General features: G+C 45.4%; 1 protein-coding gene across 1 annotated transcript in view; it reads right to left on the reverse strand.

The window, feature by feature from the left end:
• Positions 1 to 24,976, reverse strand: part of LOC140348519 (voltage-dependent calcium channel subunit alpha-2/delta-1-like) — a 181,738-nt gene that overhangs the window by 95,148 nt on the left and 61,614 nt on the right. The gene's annotated exons all lie outside the window — the stretch shown is intronic.

Here is a 24,976-nt window from a genome sequence, read left to right on the forward strand (position 1 = left end):
GACCCCTGACTGGCCTCTTGGTCTGTCACCATCAGCTGCTTCTTTCCATTGAGAGAGAAACGTTAAATACATTTCGGGCAAAGGAGGCCGACCCTTCTGGAGAAAAACACTTGGGGAAACACTCTTATTTGTTTCAAGGTACACTTTATTATTCCCCTGCCTGTGGAAATATGTCCTCTGCATTTGACCCAATCCTCAAAAAGTGCCACGGGGGCCACCTGTCAGGAGCCCAGGGACCCATCTACAGATTTTGGGCTATTTTTGGACAGGATCTTATTCCATGCAATTGGGAAGTTGGTTATTTCCCACTTGAACATTGTGAATAGGCTAAACGTTAAACATTAAACGAACATGTTAAATAACAGGTTCTTTTCTGTGACCAATCTTTGCATCTCAGATCCAGTTTCTATGGCGATTATCCTTGTGGTCACACGTCACAGTTGATTTTGTATGCGACGCGAGCTCCCCCTTCACAAGTAGCAGCCACCAGTTAGAGCAGCGTTCCAGGGATTTTTTTCAAGTCGGGGGTGGGAAATATCCCAGTGACCAGTCGCTTGGGGTGCACTGTTAGCTAGAGGATTATGTGCATGTTGTGGGTAAACGGGGAAAACCGGAGCGCCCGGAAGAACCCACCCAGACCCTGAGAAAACATGCAAACTCTGCACAGAAAGGCCTGGTCTGGCCCGGGAGTCAGACCTGGAATCCTCTCGCTGTGAGGCGTGAGCGCTAGCCACTACACCACCAGTAGATATTGGTTGATTAAACTTCAGAATGAGGCAAAGAGGAAATAAACCGTCTCAATAGTCCCTGTGCACGTAGACTAATGCTACATCCGCTTGTAAAATGCACTTTAGGTGAGGTGCTTCTGGTTAACATTTGGGGCTCTTCTCAGTCAGCGTTCGGCTCTGTGGGTGGAATTATTACTCTTTTAAGTAGTGACAACAATGAGAAATAAAGCACTAAAGCTCACGTGACAAAGTGAGTCTGACGTTCCCAGCAGCGAATGTTTTTGAAATGCTGAGAGTGGAATTTATTTTTAGTTAAAGTCTTGAGAAATCCAAAACAATCCTAAAAATGTGTTAAGCTTAATTCATTTAATGTCTCCTTCTCTTGCAGCAGCTCGCAGTAGATTCACTGTAACAGCAGCTATAACAGCCAAGTTCAGGTATAAACGGGATCTTTTATGCAAGTTCATGTGAAAATGTTGCAGTATTATTAACCAGTGAACTCTCTCTCTGTTTGGTTCAGTGTTCATTCACACATACCGTCATAGAACAAAGGGAATATGAAGTATTTCGTTGGTCGTTATCTCCTCCAGATAAGAAAGAATACAGGTGTATGATTAAGAAAACATAATTACTGCACCAGAGTACAAAAATCACATGGATAAATCATAACACTGCACCTTTTATTCAACCCACGCCCCAAATCCCCTCCAAATGAGCGTCTGTGTTTGCTTTTTATCCGTTTAAATCCATAGGAGGGGTAAAGTAGGTTGATATGCAGCTAAAAACAAAATAAACATGCAATTTGAAGAAAACATATCCTTAATCCGCGGTCTAAATGAATAAGTTGGAGGATTTTGACTCGTCTTCCTCCACAAGTTCAAATTCCCTTGTGCACAGGCTCTGTTGAACGTTATTATCTATTTACGATGAATGGGTTCTGTAACGGCGACAAGCTATGGCCTCACTTTCCTCCACCGCTAACAACAACACGGCAAACCAAACCACCAGGAGCAGAACTATCCTTTCATCTCTCCTCTGGGCATTTTACCGTGAGGTCAGGACTCAGATGAACCCAGCAGAAATACTGAGTTACATTAGTACTGTCTGGCTTTACTGTCACAAACTGTACAAAGAAAATACGGCCTGTTGAAATTCCCTTTGTGTCCTTTTATCTGACAGAGAGTCCTGAACTGGCCCGGGGCAGTTCTGAGGCTTCATCTTAAATGCACATCACACCTCGATGTAAGACTATACCTCCCTTATTCATTTTTCACCTTTAGTGCTGAAGAAGCCGACAGAATGTTTCAAAACGTCACGCAAAGGCAGCAAGGGGAATGCGATCTGCCGTGGTCCAGCTCTACACATCCTGAACAGGTCTGCACGTATTTTAGGCAAAGCTAAAGGTCCCAAATCATGCAAGACCCTGTCACCTTTTTGGGCTAGTGTACATTTCAAAGGTGCCATAACATGCTTTTTTCACGTTTCGTAGTCTATCCTAAGTGTATAATTGATAATAATAAGGGTTGTGCAACACCCTTAACATAATAGTTAAGAAATATCACCCAGACCTTGGACCCCCTCACCAACCCGGAAATGCAGACGGCTTGGTTTGATATTCGCCCCCACCCTTGCGAAGAACGATCTGGCTCCCCCGCCCAACCCGTGACGCAGTCTCAGAACGCGTGTGTGCCCCGCCCACCCGTGACGTAGTGTGTCCCCCACAGCTGTCTGCTCCGCGCTGCGCCGCTCCTGCTGCGCGACTGAGTGAGAAACGATAGAACTTCAAATCAACACTACTTTGAGACTAAATAAATCTGGTGTTTATTCTACAGCGTGCGCAGAACAGATATATCTATAGATCATCTATAGATGACGCGTGCCTGTGATTATGACGCGGTCCTGTGAACACCCCCCTGTCAGTTTAGAGATTCGAGGAAAGGAGATAGTCTGTTATATAGCTAAACACTACGGGAATCAATCAAAAAAACACTTATACAAATAGCAGCACAAATAGCAATGTAAGAAGGTTAAAAGCTCTGAAAAGTCGATTTTGCATGTTATGGGACCTTTAAGTTTATTTAATTGGTTTTATATTATATTTTGTAGGCAGTGGGTGATTTCAAGGGGGATGGGGGTCTTTTTTTATCTATAAAACAGTAATTAAATCATTCATTGTGGTGAGTTTTTGATGCATTTTTTGTTTTATCCTACTGACTACTTATGATTACTGCTTATTTTGTATGATATGGGTACAGACTATTCTTTTCCAATTCCATAACAACAAACTTACTGTAGCCATTACTGTATTTTAACATTTTGAATAAGAGATGGATTGACCCAAAAACTGCTTCCATAGTCGTTGATTTTGTTTTATAATAAGCTGTTAATGATCAGTCAGTGGTCTCATCATATTCATACTGCAATTGAGCAGAAGTTAGATTTGATTGTAACTTCTTTGCCTTGTAGCCCATGTTTATGACATTTTAAATACAAATTCTTCACGGTGTGTTTTTTCAGTCTTGTCTCCCTCTCCAGAGCTCAGAACACTTCTGCAACTTCAGAAGTCGATTCACCTTCACCACATTAAAGACTAGGACAAGATAAGGTGTCCTAAACTACAGTAAAAATCATGAATAATTAAAACCGTAGGATTTATGAACATGGACATAACTTTTGCTCTGTAGATTTTTGTGTTAATTAAATCAAAGTGTCACGATGTCCTTTATAGGTTGGTGAGTACAGCCATGACGATACACTACAGCAAATAAATCAGAAAACACACATTTTGAACGGTCAAGAGGAGTTATTGGATACAGTCGATTACCATAAAGCGTTTGCGTGGGAATGAGAACTGTACACAATGTGGACAAAAGTCATGTGTCTTATCTAGTATCTTAGCTAACCAAGACAACAGAAACTACTCCACATTTGTACAGAAAACCCCAAAACCTTCTGACCACTCGTATCCCAGTCAACAGCAGGTCAAAGAACCAAATAAGAGAGACGTTTGTGGACACTGAGTAATTGTAATAAGAGAGAAGTCTGATCACCTTGTCGCTTATCTATGTTTCTATGAGATCTATGTTTCTAAAGTCAGCTCATGTGTATGATGGCCATTTTTATGAGCAAATATGACTGTAAAGCTTTAGTGTTAGGCCCCTGTTCACACCTCACCAGTTCCTTGACCTGCTGTAGACTGGGACAAGCGAGGTCTGGCGGACTCTGCATTCTCTGCCTGTTTGGAATACGACTTCTCCAGACGTTTCATTGGCATCTTTGAGTTTCCAATCAGGACAACTCAATCGAACGTTCCAGGGTTTACGTGGATTTTGAACAAACTGTTTAACTTGGACCAGGCCGTTATCCAGTTTTCCTGCTGCGCATGTAAACGTAAGGCAATAGTCAAAGATCACAGCAGACGAGTGCATCCAGACCTGCTTTATCCAATCATCCCGCCCATTCAGAGATGTTTCAGCCATGGCAGACCCCCCCCCCCCCCCCCTTCTGCTACACAGAGCCAAGTCTAAATACAGAAACAACCCAGGCTAACATCAGTGCGCGCCGGGTTAGCATGTGTCTCCGGTCAGGTTAGCATGTGTCTCCGGTCAGGTTAGCATGTGTCTCCGGTCAGGCCCGCTCGCTCTCAGCTCACCCGTCTGAGGAGGCAGGCTCTGGGATCAGCTCCAGCCCCCCCCCTCCGCCCCCCCTCCGCTGCACTGGCTGTCACGGCTAAATATACAGCCGCCATCAGCTATAAACATGAGCACAGCATCAACAGCGGCAGAAGCAGATGCTACGCTTAATGTATCTGTGAGTGACGGTGGATGAGAGCGCTTCGTGCATCACCGGGATTGATTTGGAAATGGGAAGAGTTGAAAGTAAAGTTACTTTGCAAAATTACACACAACACGATCTAAAACATTGTGATATTGTATAGTTATAGTCTCATAATAATATTGTGGACTGTCACTGTATATTGCATTTCAAGCTCCTTAAATGCATTGTTTTGTTGCAGCAGCAGCTAAAAGACTTTTAGGTCCTTATTATTATTAGGCCCGAGCGCCACAAGCTGGCGAGAGGCCTATTAATCTCGTAAGGCCGTGCGAAGCACGGCTGCGAAAGTGCACACGTAGTGCGCACGAAATCGAGCGCGAAGCGCTCGCCCACTTCCAAACACTCACTAACGCACTCCTCCACTCATGCACGCCCCGTGCATACTAATTAGTTGTAGGAAAATGGAACATTACCGTTGTAAACGGGCGAAGCCCGTGCAAAAGTTCGCACTAAACGAGCACTTTACATTGGGTTGACGACCGCGAAGCGGTCGTCATCCCCATATAAAGCACTCATTTGCGCTAAGTAGCTCACGAATACGTTCCCCATCTCTTGCATGTTCCGTGCATATAAGCATGTTATGCAAAAATTCAACATTATAACTGTATAGAGGGCCAAAAACACAAAGTGGGCGGAGCCCACTCAAAATTAACGAAAGTACCCTTCAGTGACCAGGGACCCACACCATGAGGTAGGAAAGCGCGAGCGCTTTCCGAAAATGTATAGTTTATGATATTTGGAAAATGGGAAACATTGTTTTCGCATCGGAATATTCTTCTTCTTCTTCTTCTTCTTCTTCTTCTTCTTCTTCTCGGGACCAACCCCCCTATTTTTTACCCAGTGAACATTGACGAAAAGTCACAAAAATTTGCACACCTCTAAAAATCGTGCCTCTCTACATTCTGGCTATTTCCCTTTTCTAAAATAAAAAAAAATGGCGCGTCAGCGCCACCAAATGTACCAAAAATGCATTGAGAGATGGGAAATGACCCAAAAAAAATCTGATCGTAGAATCATGAAATTTGGCGCAGAGGTAGATGGTGACAAGAGAAGTAAAAAATATTATTACGGCAACGCCGTCCCCCCAACCAAATGTCGGCCATATTGCTTCAAAAATGGCTAAATATGACTTCGGAGTTTTTCCAAACGTCGTACTTTTACGAACTCCTCCCAGGGCGTTGGCCCTAAAAAGCTGAAATTTGGTGAAAATGCTACTGAGGAGTGGGACATCAAAAGTTATCCAAATTACATTGATACCTCTCACGGTCTCTGTGCGGCGAAGCCGCAAACTGTAACTAAAATTTCAGAAATCTCCCATATTTAAAATTTCTGCCGTTTGCGCAGATAAAGTCCGAATTGCATCAAATTAGAATCAGTTGTTAAACTCTTTGCCCTAAACCTACTTGAAGTGAAATTAATTAATTTGGCGCGACAGCGCCCCCTATAGATTTTATATGGAGGTTAAATGTTTAGTTTTGCGAAATTATCTGAAATTTGACACACAACTCAATTTTAGCATCCCCATCAAAAAAGTCAATGAGACCCATGTCATAATTGTTATGGCGTTGCCGTAACGATGACCCAAACCTTTCATGTTATTCCAATGGGGAAATCGCCAGAACATGTTTACACTTTAGACTTTCACAAACTCCTCCCCCTCAGGGCGTCAGCCCTATTAACCTGAAATTTGGTGAGACTCATCTTCAGGACCATCAAAAGTTATCCACATTTTCATTCAAAGAGTCACGGTGTCTGTGCGTTCAAAGCCGCACATTTTGCCAAGAATTCAAAATAAAATTGCTTTTTGATGGTAAAACAAAGGGGAGAAGATGTGACAGCGTCACAGATTCAGCAGTAGGCGTAATAAAAGGACAATTGGGGCGCGTTAGCGCCCCCTCCTCTTGCGGCGTGACGGCGGTGTGGCGGCGGCGTGGCGAGGGCCGATCATTGCCGCTTGCGGCTATATTTATTATTATTATTGTTATTTGGACTAAAGGCCCATTAAGACATTTTAAAAGGAAAAAAAGTATAATTTCTATAATTCTGTTGCAATAACAAGTGTGTGATTAAAATTAAGAGACTATTGTACCGAGATATTTGGATATTGTTACATTCATAAACTACACCAAATGATTATGTATTTAGGTTCACTGCCAAAATGTGTTTTTAGGTGTTTAACTATTGAAGGTTCTTTTCAACATGACTTAAAAAGTTGGTTCTATTTCTCTACACTTTCAACAATCGTGCAACACGTTTTCTGATCCCATTTTGGTTCCCAAAACTCAAACAAAAAGGTGCACTATATAAGTTTTTAGGTGATTTTTAATGAAAGAGAACGAGTTCATTTTAACTCTTAACATTTAATTCTCACTTTTCTAATACGTTTGAGCCTCCTAATTATTCACCGCAGTGAGTTTATAAGAACTTTTCAGAAACCAGAGCAGAGTTTACCGTCACGCTAAAGCGCAAAAAACAGCGCACTTCCTGCTTCATATAGAATAAAACAGTCTTTAATTAGATGCAGACAGGACTCAGCAGTCTTATTTTCACCCTAATATGCCCCAGTACAATAAATCTGTACTGGGGCAAAACAGTTTTTACTTTATGCCATGAAAAATAATAAGAAGAAGAAGAACAGCCTCTTTAAACTCATCTCTCTCCTCTGGGTGCGAGGTACAAACCATCTTGGTGGTCCCACACTACTACATGACAAATACACATTGCAGACCTTTTGAGGGTCGACAAGGGGTCCCTGGCCTCATAATGTTTGAGACCCCCTGTTAGCTCTACACAACTGTCACATGCAAAGGTGTTTTCACAGATGACTCCTGATCTCACGCACAGACAGAGGCTGTGATCAGAACGTATGGCAGAGTGTGAAGGGGCTCGTCTGGGGGATACAGGGGGGCTGGGGAGCGTGCGTGTGTGGGGCGGGGATACAGGGGGGCTGGGGAGCGTGCGTGTGTGGGGCGGGGATACAGGGGGGCTGGGGAGCGTGCGTGTGTGGGGCGGGGATACAGGGGGGCTGGGGAGCGTGCGTGTGTGGGGCGGGGATACAGGGGGGCTGGGGAGCGTGCGTGTGTGGGGCGGGGATACAGGGGGAATGGGGAGTGTTTGTGTGTGGGGCGGGGATACAGGGGGGCTGGGCAGTGTGCGTGTGTGGGGCGGGGATATATGGGGGCTGGGGAGCGTGCGTGCGTGTGTGGGGCGGGGATACAGGGGGGCTGGGGAGCGTGCGTGTGTGGGGCGGGGATACAGGGGGGCTGGGCAATGTGCGTGTGTGGGGCGGGGATACAGGGGGGCTGGGCAATGTGCGTGTGTGGGGCGGGGATACAGGGGGGCTGGGCAATGTGCGTGTGTGGGGCGGGGATACAGGGGGGCTGGGCAGTGTGCGTGTGTGGGGCGGGGATACAGGGGGGCTGGGGAGCGTGCGTTTGTGGGGCGGGGATACAGGGGGGCTGGGGAGTGTGCGTGTGTGGGACGGGGATACAGGGGGGCTGGGCAATGTGCGTGTGTGGGGCGGGGATACAGGGGGGCTGGGGAGCGTGGGTGTGTGGGGCGGGGATACAGGGGGGCTGGGGAGCGTGCGTGTGTGGGGCGGGGATACAGGGGGGCTGGGGAGTGTTTGTGTGTGGGGCGGGGATACAGGGGGGCTGGGGAGTGTTCGTGTGTGGGGCGGGGATACAGGGGGGCTGGGCAATGTGCGTGTGTGGGGCGGGGATACAGGGGGGCTGGGGAGCGTGCGTGTGTGGGGCGGGGATACAGGGGGGCTGGGGAGTGTTCGTGTGTGGGGCGGGGATACAGGGGGGCTGGGCAGTGTGCGTGTGTGGGGCGGGGATACATGGGGGCTGGGGAGCGTGCGTGCGTGTGTGGGGCGGGGATACAGGGGGGCTGGGGAGCGTGCGTGTGTGGGGCGGGGATACAGGGGGGCTGGGCAATGTGCGTGTGTGGGGCGGGGATACAGGGGGGCTGGGCAATGTGCGTGTGTGGGGCGGGGATACAGGGGGGCTGGGGAGCGTGCGTGTGTGGGGCGGGGATACATGGGGGCTGGGGAGCGTGCGTGCGTGTGTGGGGCGGGGATACAGGGGGGCTGGGGAGCGTGCGTGTGTGGGGCGGGGATACAGGGGGGCTGGGCAGTGTGCGTGTGTGGGGCGGGGATACAGGGGGGCTGGGGAGCGTGCGTGTGTGGGGCGGGGATACGGGGGGGCTGGGGAGTGTTCGTGTGTGGGGCGGGGATACAGGGGGGCTGGGGAGTGTTCGTGTGTGGGGCGGGGATACAGGGGGGCTGGGCAATGTGCGTGTGTGGGGCGGGGATACAGGGGGGCTGGGGAGCGTGCGTGTGTGGGGCGGGGATACAGGGGGGCTGGGGAGTGTTCGTGTGTGGGGCGGGGATACATGGGGGCTGGGGAGCGTGCGTGCGTGTGTGGGGCGGGGATACAGGGGGGCTGGGCAATGTGCGTGTGTGGGGCGGGGATACAGGGGGGCTGGGCAATGTGCGTGTGTGGGGCGGGGATACAGGGGGGCTGGGCAGTGTGTGTGTGTGGGGCGGGGATACAGGGGGGCTGGGGAGCGTGCGTGTGTGGGGCGGGGATACAGGGGGGCAGGGGAGCGTGCGTGTGTGGGGCGGGGATACAGGGGGGCTGGGGAGCGTGCGTGTGTGGGGCGGGGATACAGGGGGGCTGGGGAGCGTGCGTGTGTGGGGCGGGGATACAGGGGGGCTGGGGAGCGTGCGTGTGTGGGGCGGGGATACAGGGGGAATGGGGAGTGTTTGTGTGTGGGGCGGGGATACAGGGGGGCTGGGCAGTGTGCGTGTGTGGGGCGGGGATACATGGGGGCTGGGGAGCGTGCGTGCGTGTGTGGGGCGGGGATACAGGGGGGCTGGGGAGCGTGCGTGTGTGGGGCGGGGATACAGGGGGGCTGGGCAATGTGCGTGTGTGGGGCGGGGATACAGGGGGGCTGGGCAATGTGCGTGTGTGGGGCGGGGATACAGGGGGGCTGGGCAATGTGCGTGTGTGGGGCGGGGATACAGGGGGGCTGGGCAGTGTGCGTGTGTGGGGCGGGGATACAGGGGGGCTGGGGAGCGTGCGTGTGTGGGGCGGGGATACAGGGGGGCTGGGGAGTGTGCGTGTGTGGGACGGGGATACAGGGGGGCTGGGCAATGTGCGTGTGTGGGGCGGGGATACAGGGGGGCTGGGGAGTGTTCGTGTGTGGGGCGGGGATACAGGGGGGCTGGGGAGTGTTCGTGTGTGGGGCGGGGATACAGGGGGGCTGGGCAATGTGCGTGTGTGGGGCGGGGATACAGGGGGGCTGGGGAGCGTGCGTGTGTGGGGCGGGGATACAGGGGGGCTGGGGAGTGTTCGTGTGTGGGGCGGGGATACAGGGGGGCTGGGCAGTGTGCGTGTGTGGGGCGGGGATACATGGGGGCTGGGGAGCGTGCGTGCGTGTGTGGGGCGGGGATACAGGGGGGCTGGGGAGCGTGCGTGTGTGGGGCGGGGATACAGGGGGGCTGGGCAATGTGCGTGTGTGGGGCGGGGATACAGGGGGGCTGGGCAATGTGCGTGTGTGGGGCGGGGATACAGGGGGGCTGGGGAGCGTGCGTGTGTGGGGCGGGGATACATGGGGGCTGGGGAGCGTGCGTGCGTGTGTGGGGCGGGGATACAGGGGGGCTGGGGAGCGTGCGTGTGTGGGGCGGGGATACAGGGGGGCTGGGCAGTGTGCGTGTGTGGGGCGGGGATACAGGGGGGCTGGGGAGCGTGCGTGTGTGGGGCGGGGATACGGGGGGGCTGGGGAGTGTTCGTGTGTGGGGCGGGGATACAGGGGGGCTGGGGAGTGTTCGTGTGTGGGGCGGGGATACAGGGGGGCTGGGCAATGTGCGTGTGTGGGGCGGGGATACAGGGGGGCTGGGGAGCGTGCGTGTGTGGGGCGGGGATACAGGGGGGCTGGGGAGTGTTCGTGTGTGGGGCGGGGATACATGGGGGCTGGGGAGCGTGCGTGCGTGTGTGGGGCGGGGATACAGGGGGGCTGGGCAATGTGCGTGTGTGGGGCGGGGATACAGGGGGGCTGGGCAATGTGCGTGTGTGGGGCGGGGATACAGGGGGGCTGGGCAGTGTGTGTGTGTGGGGCGGGGATACAGGGGGGCTGGGGAGCGTGCGTGTGTGGGGCGGGGATACAGGGGGGCTGGGGAGCGTGCGTGTGTGGGGCGGGGATACAGGGGGGCTGGGGAGTGTTCGTGTGTGGGGCGGGGATACAGGGGGGCTGGGGAGCGTGCGTGTGTGGGGCGGGGATACAGGGGGGCTGGGCAGTGTGTGTGTGTGGGGCGGGGATACAGGGGGGCTGGGGAGCGTGCGTGTGTGGGGCGGGGATACAGGGGGGCTGGGGAGCGTGCGTGTGTGGGGCGGGGATACAGGGGGGCTGGGGAGTGTGCGTGTGTGGGTCAGTGTGGGGACTAAACTTAGGTCCCCATGACATAAATCCCACCACAGTTCCGATATGGAATAGCTAGAGAAGGGTGAGCATTGGTCAACCAAACTGATGTCTCTTCCACCGAATCAAAAACTGCCCCCCGCCTCAGATTGAGCAGTGAAAGGCCAGGTCTGTAGACAGGTTGGTGCACAGAGGAGTCTTGTCACGCACGCAGTTGTGTTAGCTTTTTTACTTTCTCACACTGCTGGACTTGCCTCTGTTAGCGTGCACACAGAAGCGAAATACTATTATATTTATAAATATGACTATATATTAGAATTCTCTGTGGGTCTAATGCGCACCACAGTATGAGGCAGGTGGTATTAACAAAGAACAGCGGTTTATTTGATCGTTTTACCTCTGTTTTGAGCTGACAGCAGATGCGATTTGCGACAAAACTGTGACTTAAAACAAGTTTACCCGCTCATCAGAACTCATCATGCAGACGCTGTGGTGAGCAGAGGCTGTGCGGTGCTGTGCGGCGCTGACTCTGAGGAAGTGGCTCTGTGAGAGAGTTTTCAATTTAGTTTGATCAGATAGTTCAAGGGTCATGTCATGTCAAAATGACCACTGGCCACGAAAAGCGTTTTACTTTGCTCTGACAATGACCAAACAGTGCCAGGAAAGTAGTCTTTAAGCAGAAATAGTCACATTTGTAAAACAATTAGGCCTACGTTACATAAAAGTGAACAAAGAATCAAGTCCACTGTTGTGTCTAACTGTGTATGCTTTATATTGTGTTTAGTTTTTACCTGTCGAGGTGGTGTCGCAAATCAGTTTAAAAATAAAGCTATTTGTCTATCGATTAATATGCCTATAGGCAGAAGTCTGACCACACTGACAATGTTTAATTCCATATAACAAGTTTGTGCGACAGATTATAGTCTCTTCATCACAACATCAGCTGATCGACAGAACCACAGGAAGCACACATCCAGACAAAACCAGCACCGTTAACAACAAGTTTGTTGTTCTGTATTTCTCATGAGGCTGATCTTAGTGTACCCCTGTATTATAACACACATCACTCTGGTATTACACTCACTGCAGAGGAGCGCTTTATTCACTTGTTGTACATTAGAAGTCCACTTACCATGATATACAACAGTATTATGAGGCCATTCAGACGCTAACTCATCAGTGATGAGGGAGCTGTAGCAACTAACAATCGGATTTCTATGGACCATTACTGGCCTGTTGGGGTAACAAAGAAGATTAGTTTGAGTATAATTACTAACTCTGAGTGAAGAGGAGGCGGAGCATAGAGGGGAAACACAGACAGAGCAGCGGCACCATCACATCTCTGAGGTGAAAAAGTCCAATTCCAGAAGGTGAGGCAGTTCAACATCTCAACAGAGCAGGAGAATTCTGTGGTTTGGGAGTGCCACAAAGAGGGACAAGAACGCAGTGAGGAGGACGGTGAATCACAGGGACAACTCTGCTTCATCCCAAGGAGCTGTCCAAGAGGCTGTGTGAGGAGGGCACAGCAGATCATGGCAGACATTCACCATTCTCTCCTTGCTCTGTTTGAGCAGTTTCCTCCATGAAAGAGGCTTCACTCTCTCAATGCAAAAATTGAAGATTTAAAAATGTTTTTTACCTCAGATCACACGCATAGTTTTCTTGTTATCCTTTCTGTGCTCAAATGACATCGCTTCATCAGCTTATTAAAGTTTAACGTGAGCAGTTTTAGCCTTTTACAGGCCTTTTTCTGCTGCTATTCTCAATTATTTCTCACAAACTTTTATTTAAATGATTCAAACCCAAACTTCACTATCCAAAACCAGTGGACACCTTTCAGTGCGGCTCATGAAACTACTGCACACATATCAACAAAGCTACAGTGCTCGTGGATCCCAGAGGAGACAGAAGAAAGAAAAGCTTTCATTGTCGTGATTACACAAACTTTAATACTACTCACGTCATTTACCGTATAGATTGCTCCTTCGACGGCTTTTTGCGGATCATAAATACACAAACAGAATAAAACATGTCAACTATCATATTGCTCAGCTCTTTGTTTGCTCCACACTCGGCAAAGTCATGGTAATGGAGACAACACCTATAAACATCTGAGGTAGAATCCAAACACTTTCCCAACGCAAAACCTACTGCAGGCCACACACTTACCTGGCCTGGACCTGCATTTCTCTGTCCGTCTTTAACAATCCATCCACCCCTGTATTGTCAATCACAAACTTTTTTGTAATGAGTAATATATCAAAATGACTACTTTGTCGCTTGAATGTATAGTACATATAACTCTTTTGTGTGTGTTATTTACCTGTAATTGTCGAGACTATTAAAGCCCTGTGGGGGGTGGAAACGCGTAGATATGTCCCTGTTCAATTAAAAGCTTTTTATCAGCGTGCCTCAGACCTTTCTCTTTACTCTATGATCATTCTAAGTGAGTCTATAACAGCATCGTGACATTTGAAAACCCCCAAAATGCAGGAGCTTCCAGGAGTAAATTGAACATGTTCCTCTGCTGGAGCAAATGATCCGTTCATCTGGCCTTAACCACACTTCCTCCTGAATGACAGCTAAACAGGCCGACATAACGGTTCATTACAGCGCTGCTGCCTGTGCCGCACGGGTCAATTGATTAGAAGTGAGTGGTTGAAGGAGAGATTTCCAATGCTTTGCTAACGCACTCCCCCCAGCAGCCTGCATCATTAGTCTCCCTTGCTCATTGTGGTTGCAGTGATAGTTCGGTTTTCTGACAGTAATGAGTCCACTCCGTCACCGGGGTGACCACGGGAGACCTGGGGGTTGGTGTGGAAGGTCCCTCATGCACACTGATGGTCTGACTGAGTGATGCGTGGGGATCCGGCAAGCGGGAATTCGAATTTACAAAATGGAGTTACAAGGAATAAGTTGAGAAAAGGAGGTCTATAGTGAACTGTTCCGTGTAATCAGGGCTTTGGAGCGTAACCTTCCAGTTAGGTTCCAAAGTTGTTAAAAAGTATAATCCAGGAGCATTTTTGATTTTAGGGGATACCAGGGATGGTTGTAACACTGTGTGCTTGAGCACCTATAACTCACTCAGTTTTGGAGATACAGCCGTCACACCGTTATGGAAAATACGTACATTTGTATTTCCAATTCGTAATACACTTTAAAATATGTTATATGCTCACAACAACTGCCTGTTCAAATTCCCACTTGTTTTGACACACTGGAATTATGATTCATGTTCATATTTCGTTATCGATGTATGGCCTGTTTGCGAGGAGGTCATACCAATTGAAATACATGACATTGTTGCAAAAAGGGTAACACAGTTAAGCTGTATTTTATTAACAAAGTTCTCCTTGCCTCAAACAAAATGTTAATTCAAGCTGTTTAATTCAGAAGTGGGTAAAAAATAGAGCACAGTTCGAGCCAATTAAGAGGTGTTTTGGTTTTACACTATAGGAGGCCACTTTTTACCAGCAGCACACTGAGCAGCAGAGTCTATTTAGTAATGTTGATCAGGCACTTTTAAAACAAGCCCAAACCAGACAGTTTTTCTTGGTTGTAAATGAAAACAGACAAGTATTTAGGTCACAGCAGCTACTTCTTTAGGCTAATTTACACAGCTTCACATTACCACCAGTCTACTGAGCAGTTCTGTTAAACGTGTTGAATTAGTCATTTTCCATACATTATTTTGTACACTTCATAATAACTGCACTTTCAATAGCCTTAATAACGAATGCACAAATACTTAAGTCGTAACGACCAAAGAGTTTATTTATAAGGATAAAGGATTAGTAACAAATTAACAACTTAATTAATGTGCTAGATGTTAGGGTCTAATATAAGTCATTACTAAGCCTCAATCATTCTTGATAAACTATTTGTTATTGTAATTAAGCCTTTGTTAATGCTTTAATAAGGATAATAAAAATGTAGTTCAAGTCATAAAATTATTGTTTTTTTTGCATTTTTTGCTTTAGAATAATTGTCTAAAATAATTTGAAATACCCCAAAGCCTTACTGTGTTTGAAAGTAAATGGCGCTAGGACTGCATCTGCTGATATATCGGATAGTGAAGTAGCTATTTGGATGAATTACTGTAGCTATTGTTAAAATGGGTAATCTACGCAATGGAGGCAATTTAAACACACACAATTAGCCTTAATAAAGCATGAACAAAGACTTAATTCATAATGAGCAGACTATAACCCTGAGCCCTAACCCTTCTGTTAAGTAGTTACTCAGCCTGAATCATTCTGAATTAACTATTTGTTCACTCTTTGTTCATACATTGGCAAAGATGATCAGAACAAGACAAAATATATATATAAGCAAGCAAATGAAACAGTATATGTACATGTAGTTCACAGAAGTCAATTGTGCATAATATTTGAAAGTTGCACTGTGTAACTTAGTTCCGTGGAGGGCTCGTGAACCCTCCCTAATTGGTAGTCTTCATCCCCAGCGGCCGATCACCTCCTGTGGCTTCTCACTCCACCATCACAAGTCAATTTATAGAGCTGTTGTTTTCTTTCTCTGTGTCCAACTATTGAACTGGTCTTATAGTTACTGCTTCGTCCCCAGCACCATCAATATCCAAATATCTCTCCAGCGCTGATGGATGAGGCCATTACACTTGTACTTTCACTACCTCAAAGGAGAACTTTATAGATATTAAGGTGACATTTTCTTGGGCACAGTAGCTCCATTAGACAGTCAAATACAGAATAGTATATATAAATAGGTACCAACCAACACAAGATACAAGATACAAGAGGCAAGGCATTGACAGAATTAAAATGTAGCACACAAATTATTTAAAAAATGTATAAGATTGGAACTTTTTGAAAAAATATCTAATTACAAGAGTTTTTCTACAAGAGTGATTTTTTATAAGTTATATGTTTTTTAATGTTATATTTCTGTACCTACTCTATGTGGCAACACTGGAATTTCCACATTGTGTGACAAATAAAGGTTATCTTATCTTATCTTAATTGCAATTGTATGTAAATCAAAGTCAGATGTATGTTTTATGCGTCCTGCTTGTCTGCATGGAAGTGATGACTTTCACTTAAATGGCATGAAATGATCTTATCTTATCTCAAGGCCAAGTTAGAGGTAAAGTCTGTGAAGAGGCACTCTTGGCACTTCGAGCAGTTGTCTCAAAGTGCCAATGCAACAAACAGATTAAACAATGTTGATAGGAAATTATTAAATCTCCCAGCATTCCTTTAGATTCTCCTTCACCAGGGAGCAAGTAGAAAAAACATGCGCCTGAATGTGCCTGATCATTCACGGTATATATTGCAAATTTCAAGACTATAGTAAAGTTTGGAACTCAAAAAGATGTTCTACGTGCACTAACATTTAGCCAGTATTTTTATTATTCACTAAATAAGAGCTAATGAACTAATACGTTTTTAGATTTAATTATTCAAATGACCACAGAGATCTGCAGTGACACATTTCCCTCCACATTTCTGTTGAATTCTTATAGAAGCAACATAAAACATTGACCACTGACACAGGATCAGCCGCATGGGCAAAGCACAGGTAAACGCCAACTGTGCCAACTGTGCCAACTGTGCCAACTGTGCCAAGATTTGAGAGGGAATCTTAAAGAGAAGTGCTGAAATCTACTAATCTACTAAAACTACTAAACTAGTACAAGCATGCCATGTATTTGATAGCACATTCATCAGGGTCTAAGCTGCAGGATTTGCAGCTTTTAGACAGAATAATTCCCACATAAAGAAACATTTTGTTGTTAGCCAAGACATTATTTTAAGCAAAAGGACCAATAGTGTGGACAGAGGAGTGATCATTTAAGCCCGCCCCCCTGATCCCACCCTTCGGCCCCTCAGAGACGTATCAATATCTCGCCTGCACCAGTGTTCTCTTACTCTCGCTTCACCACCTCACGTGAGAAGACACTGTGCACTGCAAAAACAGAATGCAACTGCTTGTATCCTATATGTGAACTAGATCAAAAAAATACTTTGAAAAAAAAAACTCTTTAACAAAAAACATACTAGTCCAAAAAACGCGATAAGAAAGAATTTATTAATTATGAACAAATACTTTACCAAGCCTAAATCATTCTTAAAAGAGAAATATTATGCTTTATGTTATCATCCATTGACTTCCTGTTCAAAACTGCAGAACTGATTAGCCCCGCCTCCTCGTGGTGATATTTCACTGTAACAAGCAGCATAATTGTCATTTACATGGTTCTATTTTTGGAAAAGTGCTACGTGACATTTTAGAACTGTGTCACTTATGAATCATTATAATCCTAACTAAGTACAGAGATGTGGGCGGGGATAGGGGATAGGGAGATACAGGAATTTTCGAATCACTCAAGACTCAGTTGCAGGAAAATATAGAATTACTCAAACATGCAGGGGTCACTCTATATAAAACTAAAGATGAGGAAACACTGTTAAAAGTAGAGTTTGAATTATATGTCCCATTTAAAGCATTATTCTGCATTTGTTTCATTGGAGTAACAGTCTGATTAGCGTAAAATTGTTCAATGTTCATCTGCAACAAAGCATCAAATAAAAAAATAAAAAAACGCTGCTGTAGTTTGTATAGAATGTGTTTTGCTGTTGAGATGGTCAGCCATATGCAAACTCACATAACCGGAAAAAGGAAAGCCATTAACGGCAGAATAGGGTGAATAATTTTAGTTTCAAGCCTTATTAAAATGGCATCAGTCAAAGCTCCATCTGCATCGCGTATGTACAGCGGTGCATTATAATTGTGCCCCAAAACATGACACCAAAAGAATAAGCAAAGGTGTCCGTTCGTTTCATCTTTTTTGCAGTGCAGAGTTTTCAAAAGGAAAATGAGAGCGACTTGGCTGCACTTGTGCCTCCCCCGTGGACCCTCAGCAAGTGCTCAGAGCTAGTGTCCTCAGATCAATGCAGCAAAGACACACAACAACAACAATAGCAAAAGGCCAAAATAACTATTATTATTCTATTGTCTTGTAAATATATGTTTCTTTTCTGTGTCCATTAATAGTTTCGGTTCAGTGAATGAGATTCTAGGAAGTAAAAGTTGAGGCATGGTAAAATAATGACATAGGAAATGAAAAATGTGCAACGCAAACATCAAAACACACACACAACAGTATGAGTCATTGTGTCTTTGCACAGAGGGCCGAGCGGGCGAAAAGTTGTGCTGGAATTTGTGGGATGATGAGAGAAAATGTTGAAGAAAGAGAGAAAGAGAAAAGAAAAGTTCAGATGCACATCAAAATGATAATTATTGGATTTCTAGAATGATCAGATGATAGAAATTACACGTAAGCTATCCGATTATCTTTCTGATTGTTCACACTTCAAGCTGATTTTGACGAAGACAATTGTGCACAAAACTTCCAGAATAAGGTGAATATGAGAATGTTTTATAGACCCTTCTAGTGATTGTAAACAGTGGGGGCACGTCATATGTGCACCCCTTCACTAGTGAGCTAAAGGAGTGACAAGGACACATGAGGAATAGACCCGAGCGCTGCCTGATCCGCGTCACAACAAACTGTTATGAGGGACTTTAGTGCTGTTTGGATTCATCATTTGGCTATTGAGGATTTTCCCCACCTTCTGCCCCACATGTGCACAACCTGCCCCACATGTGCACAACCTGCCCCACATGTGCACAACATGCCCCACATGTGCACAACATGCCCCACATGTGCACAACCTGCCCCACAGGTGTACAACCTGCCCCATATGTGCACAACCTGCCCCACATGTGCACAACCTGCCCCACATGTGCACAACTTGCCCTACATGTGCACAACATGCCCCACATGTGCACAACTTGCCCTACATGTGCACAACATGCCCCACATGTGCACAACCTGCCCCACAGATGTACAACTTGTCCCACATGTGCACAACCTGCCCCACATGTGCACAGCCTGCCCCACATGTGCACAGCTTGCCCCACATGTGCACAAATTGCCCCACATGTGCACAACCTGCCCCACATGTGCACAACATGCCCCACATGTGCACAACCTGCCCCACATGTGCACAGCCTGCCCCACATGTGCACAACCTGCCCCACACGTGCACAGCCTGCCCCACATGTGCACAACCTGCCCCACATGTGCACAGGCTGCCCCACGTGTGCACAGCCTGCCCCACATGAGCACAACCTGCCCCACATGTGCACAACCTGCCCCACATGTGCACAACCTGCCCCACAGAGCCGGATGTGTTCCCCCGTCAGGAGGAAAGGTGAGTGACAGGTGAGTAATAGGCGGGCTGAAGGCCCTGGATCACTCGGAATGCCCAGGTAAAGAAAAATTATAAAAAAAAAACCTCAGCTGTGAAACGCAAGCTCTGAAAGGTATGACATCATCACATTTACCAGTTACCCAGCTTAATGCTGGCTGAATATAAGCAACTCTTTCCATGTTAAACCAGCTTAATTGTTATTTTTATGTTTGGTTCCATCTATCTGAGACAAGCCTGCACACTACTGCAAAACTGCATTTCTGCCCAGTGACTTTGGACCTTAGGCGGGGTACACACTGGACAGGGGCCAGCTCATCGTAGGGTCGATTAAAGGCAGTTTTGGAGTGTGCAGGCTTGTCTCTCTTTTTTGCATGTGGTAGTAGCCTTGCACCTATAGTGACGTGTGTATTATTCATCCATTTAGTTTTCAAACATTGTTATTTATTAAGTATAACGTGGCTCACTTCATGGTCACTTCCTGGATTTGTTCTGCTCTCTGGTCAAGACCGAAGTTGGCTTCATTGTCCAGGATCAGTGTTCGCATTCACAATTACCCAAACGAAATGAACCAGCCATGCCAACGAATCCTGATTTGAATCAAAAGTGTATTGTGAATGCGACCTTCAACTGATGTCTACATGTGTCTGAAAGAAAAGCCAAGAGGTATAAACACTCAAATGGCTACTGAAGAACAGGGTTTGCGCCGCATGTTTTACAGCAACCAAAACAGTCTTGCTGCACATCCAACACTTCTAATTACAGTGTTTCTGCAATTGGATATTTTTGAATGTGATGATGGACAATACGACGTCACGTTCACTCACGATGTAAATGTACCACAGCAAATGCAAACTCACATCAGCGCAGAAGACTAGACTAACCCGACTTACACAGTATTGCACCGTCAGCTCAAACTGGAGCAGAGGCAGAACAAACAGAGTGTGTGTTGCTGCTGGTGCTGGTGTGTGATGTGTGGGAGACATGCCTCAGACGGAGATCCCCACAGGAAGCTCCACCACGTACCTTCACAGCTCTTCACCCAGGCTGGCCCTCTTCTCTGCTGCTCCTGTCTGCTGCCCCGCTCTGCTGCTCCTGTCTGCTCCTGTCTGCTGCTTCTAACGCTCTCACCGTCCTAATGCTTCACCAGGGATATGGCTGACATTGCACTATTTGTCCAAGTCCAAGTAACATGGAGGCTTCCAGGTGCAGGTGTGAGGGTTTTAGTAGATGTTGAACCACAGGGAGTCCCTAAGTTACTCCTCATTCCTGTTACCATCGCTCAAAATCCCCCATAAACTATGACACACAGTTACAGTGGCATCATCAACAGGAGGCATACAGAAGAACCTTTCCCTCGACCTGAGCAGAGAAGAGAGCTTTTACTTTTCAAAATAAAAATCTACTAATGTTTTTATTTAGTTTTCAAAGTTGAAAATACACTTATTTTGTGTAATGACTCGTTTAAGACATTCTATAATTTGATGATTGAATTAATAAAAAGTGTTGAAAGCTGAAAAATTGGGTGAGCGATTGATGACATATTGATGGTTTAGAGAAATGCAACGGTAGCTGGAACTGTAAATGGAACTGTAGATGGAACAGTAGATGGAACAGTAGATGGAACTGTAGATGGAACTGTAGATATAACTGTAGATGGAACTGAAGATATAACTGTAGATGGAACTGTAGCTATAACTGTAGATGGAACTGTAGCTATAACTGTAGATGGAACTGTAGATATAACTGTAGATGGAACTGTAGATATAACTGTAGAAACTGTAGATGGAACTGAAGATATAACTGTATATAACTGTAGATGGAACTGTAGATATAACTGTAGATGGAACTGTAGATATAACTGTAAATGGAACTGTAGTAATAACTGTAGATGGAACTGTAGCTATAACTGTAGATGGAACTGTAGATATAACTGTAGATGGAACTGTAGATATAACTGTAGAAACTGTAGATGGAACTGAAGATATAACTGTATATAACTGTAGATGGAACTGTAGATATAACTGTAGATGGAACTGTAGATATAACTGTAAATGGAACTGTAGTAATAACTGTAGATGGAACTGAAGATATAACTGTAAATGGAACTGTAGATGGAACTGTAGATATAACTGTAGATGGAACTGTAGATATAACTGTAGATGGAACTGAAGATATAACTGTAGATGGAACTGTAGATATAGCTGTAGATGGAACTGTAGATATAACTGTAGATGGAAGTGAAGATATAACTGTACATATAACTGTAGATGGAACTGTAGATATAACTGTAGATGGAACTGAAGATATAACTGTAGATGGAACTGTAGATATAACTGTAGATGGAAGTGAAGATATAGCTGTAGATGGAACTGTAGATATAACTGTAGATGGAACTGTAGATATAACTGTAGAAACTGTAGATGGAACTGAAGATATAACTGTAGATGGAACTGTAGATATAACTGTAAATGGAACTGTAGATATAACTGTAGATGGAACTGTAGATGGGACTGTAGATATAACTGTAGATGGAACTGAAGATATAACCGTAGATGGAACTGTAGATGGAACTGAAGATATAACCGTAGATGGAACTGAAGGTATAACCATAGATAGAACTGTAGATGGAACTGAAGATGGAACTGAAGATATAACTGTAGATGTAACTGTAGATATAACTGTATATGGAACTGAAGATATAACCATAGATGGAACTGTAGATGTACTCTAGATATAACCGTAGATGGAACTGTAGATGGAACTGTAGATGGAACTGTAGATATAACTGTAGATGGAACTGAAGATATAACTGTAGATGTAACAGTAGATATAACTGTAGATGGAACTGAAGATGGAACTGAAGATGGAACTGAAGATATAACTGTAGATGTAACTGTAGATATAACTGTATATGGAACTGAAGATATAACCATAGATGGAACTGTAGATATAACTGTAGATGGAACTGTAGATGTACTCTAGATATAACTGTAGATGGAACTGAATATATAACTGTAGATGGAACTGTAGATATAACTGTAGATGTAACAGTAGATATAACTGTAGATGGAACTGAAGATGGAACTGAAGATGGAACTGAAGATATAACTGTAGATGTAACTGTAGATATAACTGTATATGGAACTGAAGATATAACCATAGATGGAACTGTAGATATAACTGTAGATGGAACTGTAGATGTACTCTAGATATAACTGTAGATGGAACTGAATATATAACTGTAGATGGAACTGTAGATATAACTGTAGATGGAACTGTAGATGGAACCTACTCTGGTCTCACAGAGGGCTTTGAGGGGAAAGACACCATTGCCTAATCGGGAACTGTGGGTTAGGGTTAGTGTTAGAGAGAAAGCCACAAGGAGTTTAAATCTGGCTCTCGACAGTTTGCATTGTCCTTCCCCAGTGTCATCACCATTCCATGGATTATGACCTGTCAAACCAAACCTACAGGCCAAAAAGATCATTAAAACAAACCATCTCAAGCTCACAACCAGTGGGGGGAATCAAGTGCATCGTTCCTTTGTACTGATATATGTACGTATGTGTGTATTTGTGTATGTATATATACTATATACTATCTGGACCACTGACGGCTGTGTATTCATCCGATGTAGTTACGCTACTGTGCTTTGTTACCAAGAAGGTCTATCAAATTGTATCATATTATGTTGGTGCGATTAATGTGTACTGTTCTGTATTTACTTTTTGTTCAATTTAATATTTTCAAATGGACTTGATATAGGCTTGAATATATTTGTGGCAGTCGGATTGCCCTGTTGTTCTGTGAAAGCCTTTGTTAAACACAAGGCTTGACACAACTGGGCGTGGCGCTGTTGATGTGGCGTTGATGTGGCGCTGTTGTGATTTCAGATTCATTCATTCATTTTCTACCTCTTCGCGCACAAAGTCGCGGATGACTTGGAGCCTATCCCAGTGCCTTTGGGCCTTAAGCGGCGTACACCCTGGACAGGAGTTTACAGATCATGCCCTAAAACCTGCTGCGCTGCGCTTCGACCATTGCCATTCATAAATATGTCCTATGAGTGCTTTCACACTTGTACATTCCCCACATCAAAATTCAAACAGACCAAGACTCAACCTGGACTTGATCAAGCCTTAACAAGGACTAGAACAGGACCAAATTCACAACAGGATTAAAATGGGCTCATGTTGTGATGTCCCATGAATGCAGACTATTCTAGCAATAAGAGAAGAGTCAATAAAGCATTGAGCCTGTTCATAAGCAGTGTTTAAGTGTGTTCTCCAGAGAGTGCATCTGACTGTCGCTCACTTCACTCCAGCACATCAACACTTCCAGCACAATTGTTCAAGAGGGATGCGTAAACAATAAAACTCAGTTCAATCTTTCTGTTTTCACTCTCAGCTCAGCAAAAGGGATTGTTTTTTTCATCTAAAGGTTGTCATGGTTTCAGTCTGGTTCAACAACAAAATATGGAAATATACTGCACCTTCAAAGGAACAGTCTGCAGCTTGTTCTCTTACTGTTTCAGAAAAGGAACTACAATCACAACTGAGCGAGTGTGTCCAGAGCCTCAACCTGCAGAGAAGTGTTTCTCCTTCTTATGTTCAGATCAGAGCCTCCAGAAGGATGTCAAGATTATTTGATGATTTGTTAATTGATACTCATAGTTATTCAGGTCACAATATAATCATAAAAAAAAACAATTTTGAACATTTAGATAGATGTTCTTACAATTAGTCAAGCATCCATAAACATACATAAATCCCTAGGACCTGAGCTAAGAAAAAGATAAGACCACTGTGTAGGCTGAGAAGGGATAGAGAACAAATAAACTATACAACTAACTATATTTTGTAAATAATTGAATTGCTATGGCAATTTTGAGACCTAATTATTATAAAGATATAATATATCTCAGACGACATGGCCTTGACATGTGGAGTGCCCCAAGGGTTAATCCTGGGACCCCTTGTGTTCTCTACATGCTGCCAAAATGTGTCCTATCACAATTATGCAGACGACACTATGTTTCATTGACGGCAGGTGAATATGGACCAGTGGATTCACTTTGTCTCTGTCCAGTGTGTGGATGAAAAACATTCTAAAGCTGAACTCAGACAAGACTGAAATCATCGTCTTTGGCCATAGAAACAAAGAGCACGTGTTCAGAGTCTCGCTCTAAAACCAACAAATCAAGTTACAAATCTGGGGGGAATAATGGACTCAGACTTGAACTTTAATAGCCACATAAAATCAATAACATCAGCAGCTTATAACGATCTAAAAAACATTGCCAAAATCAACAATATAGTGTCTAAACCAGACTTGGAGAGACTTATCCATGCGTTTGTCTCCAGTAGATTAGACTACTGTAACGGCCTGCTCACTGGCCTCTCCAAACGAGCTGTAAAACAGCTGCAGTACATCCAGAACGCTTCTGCTCGGGTCCTGACTAGAACCAGGAAGTATGATCACATTAGTCCTGTTCTCAGGTCTCTGCACTGCCCCCTGTGGCTCAGAGAATAGACTTTAAAGCAGCTCTGCTTGTGTACAAGTCTCTCCATGGCCTAGCACCAAAGTACATCTCAGCCATATGAACCATCTCGGACTCTGAGGACCTCAGAAGTTTCAAACTGATATCTCTAACTTAAGATTACTTCCTGTTCACCTGCAGAGTCTCATCAAATAAATCAACAATACAATTGTCATCAATAAAAGCTATATTTGATT

This window comes from Eucyclogobius newberryi, unplaced genomic scaffold, assembly GCF_026437365.1.
Source record: "Eucyclogobius newberryi isolate DKJ021-1_F unplaced genomic scaffold, fEucNew1.0.hap1 SCAF_7, whole genome shotgun sequence".
Classification (NCBI taxonomy): Eukaryota; Metazoa; Chordata; class Actinopteri; order Gobiiformes; family Gobiidae; genus Eucyclogobius; species Eucyclogobius newberryi.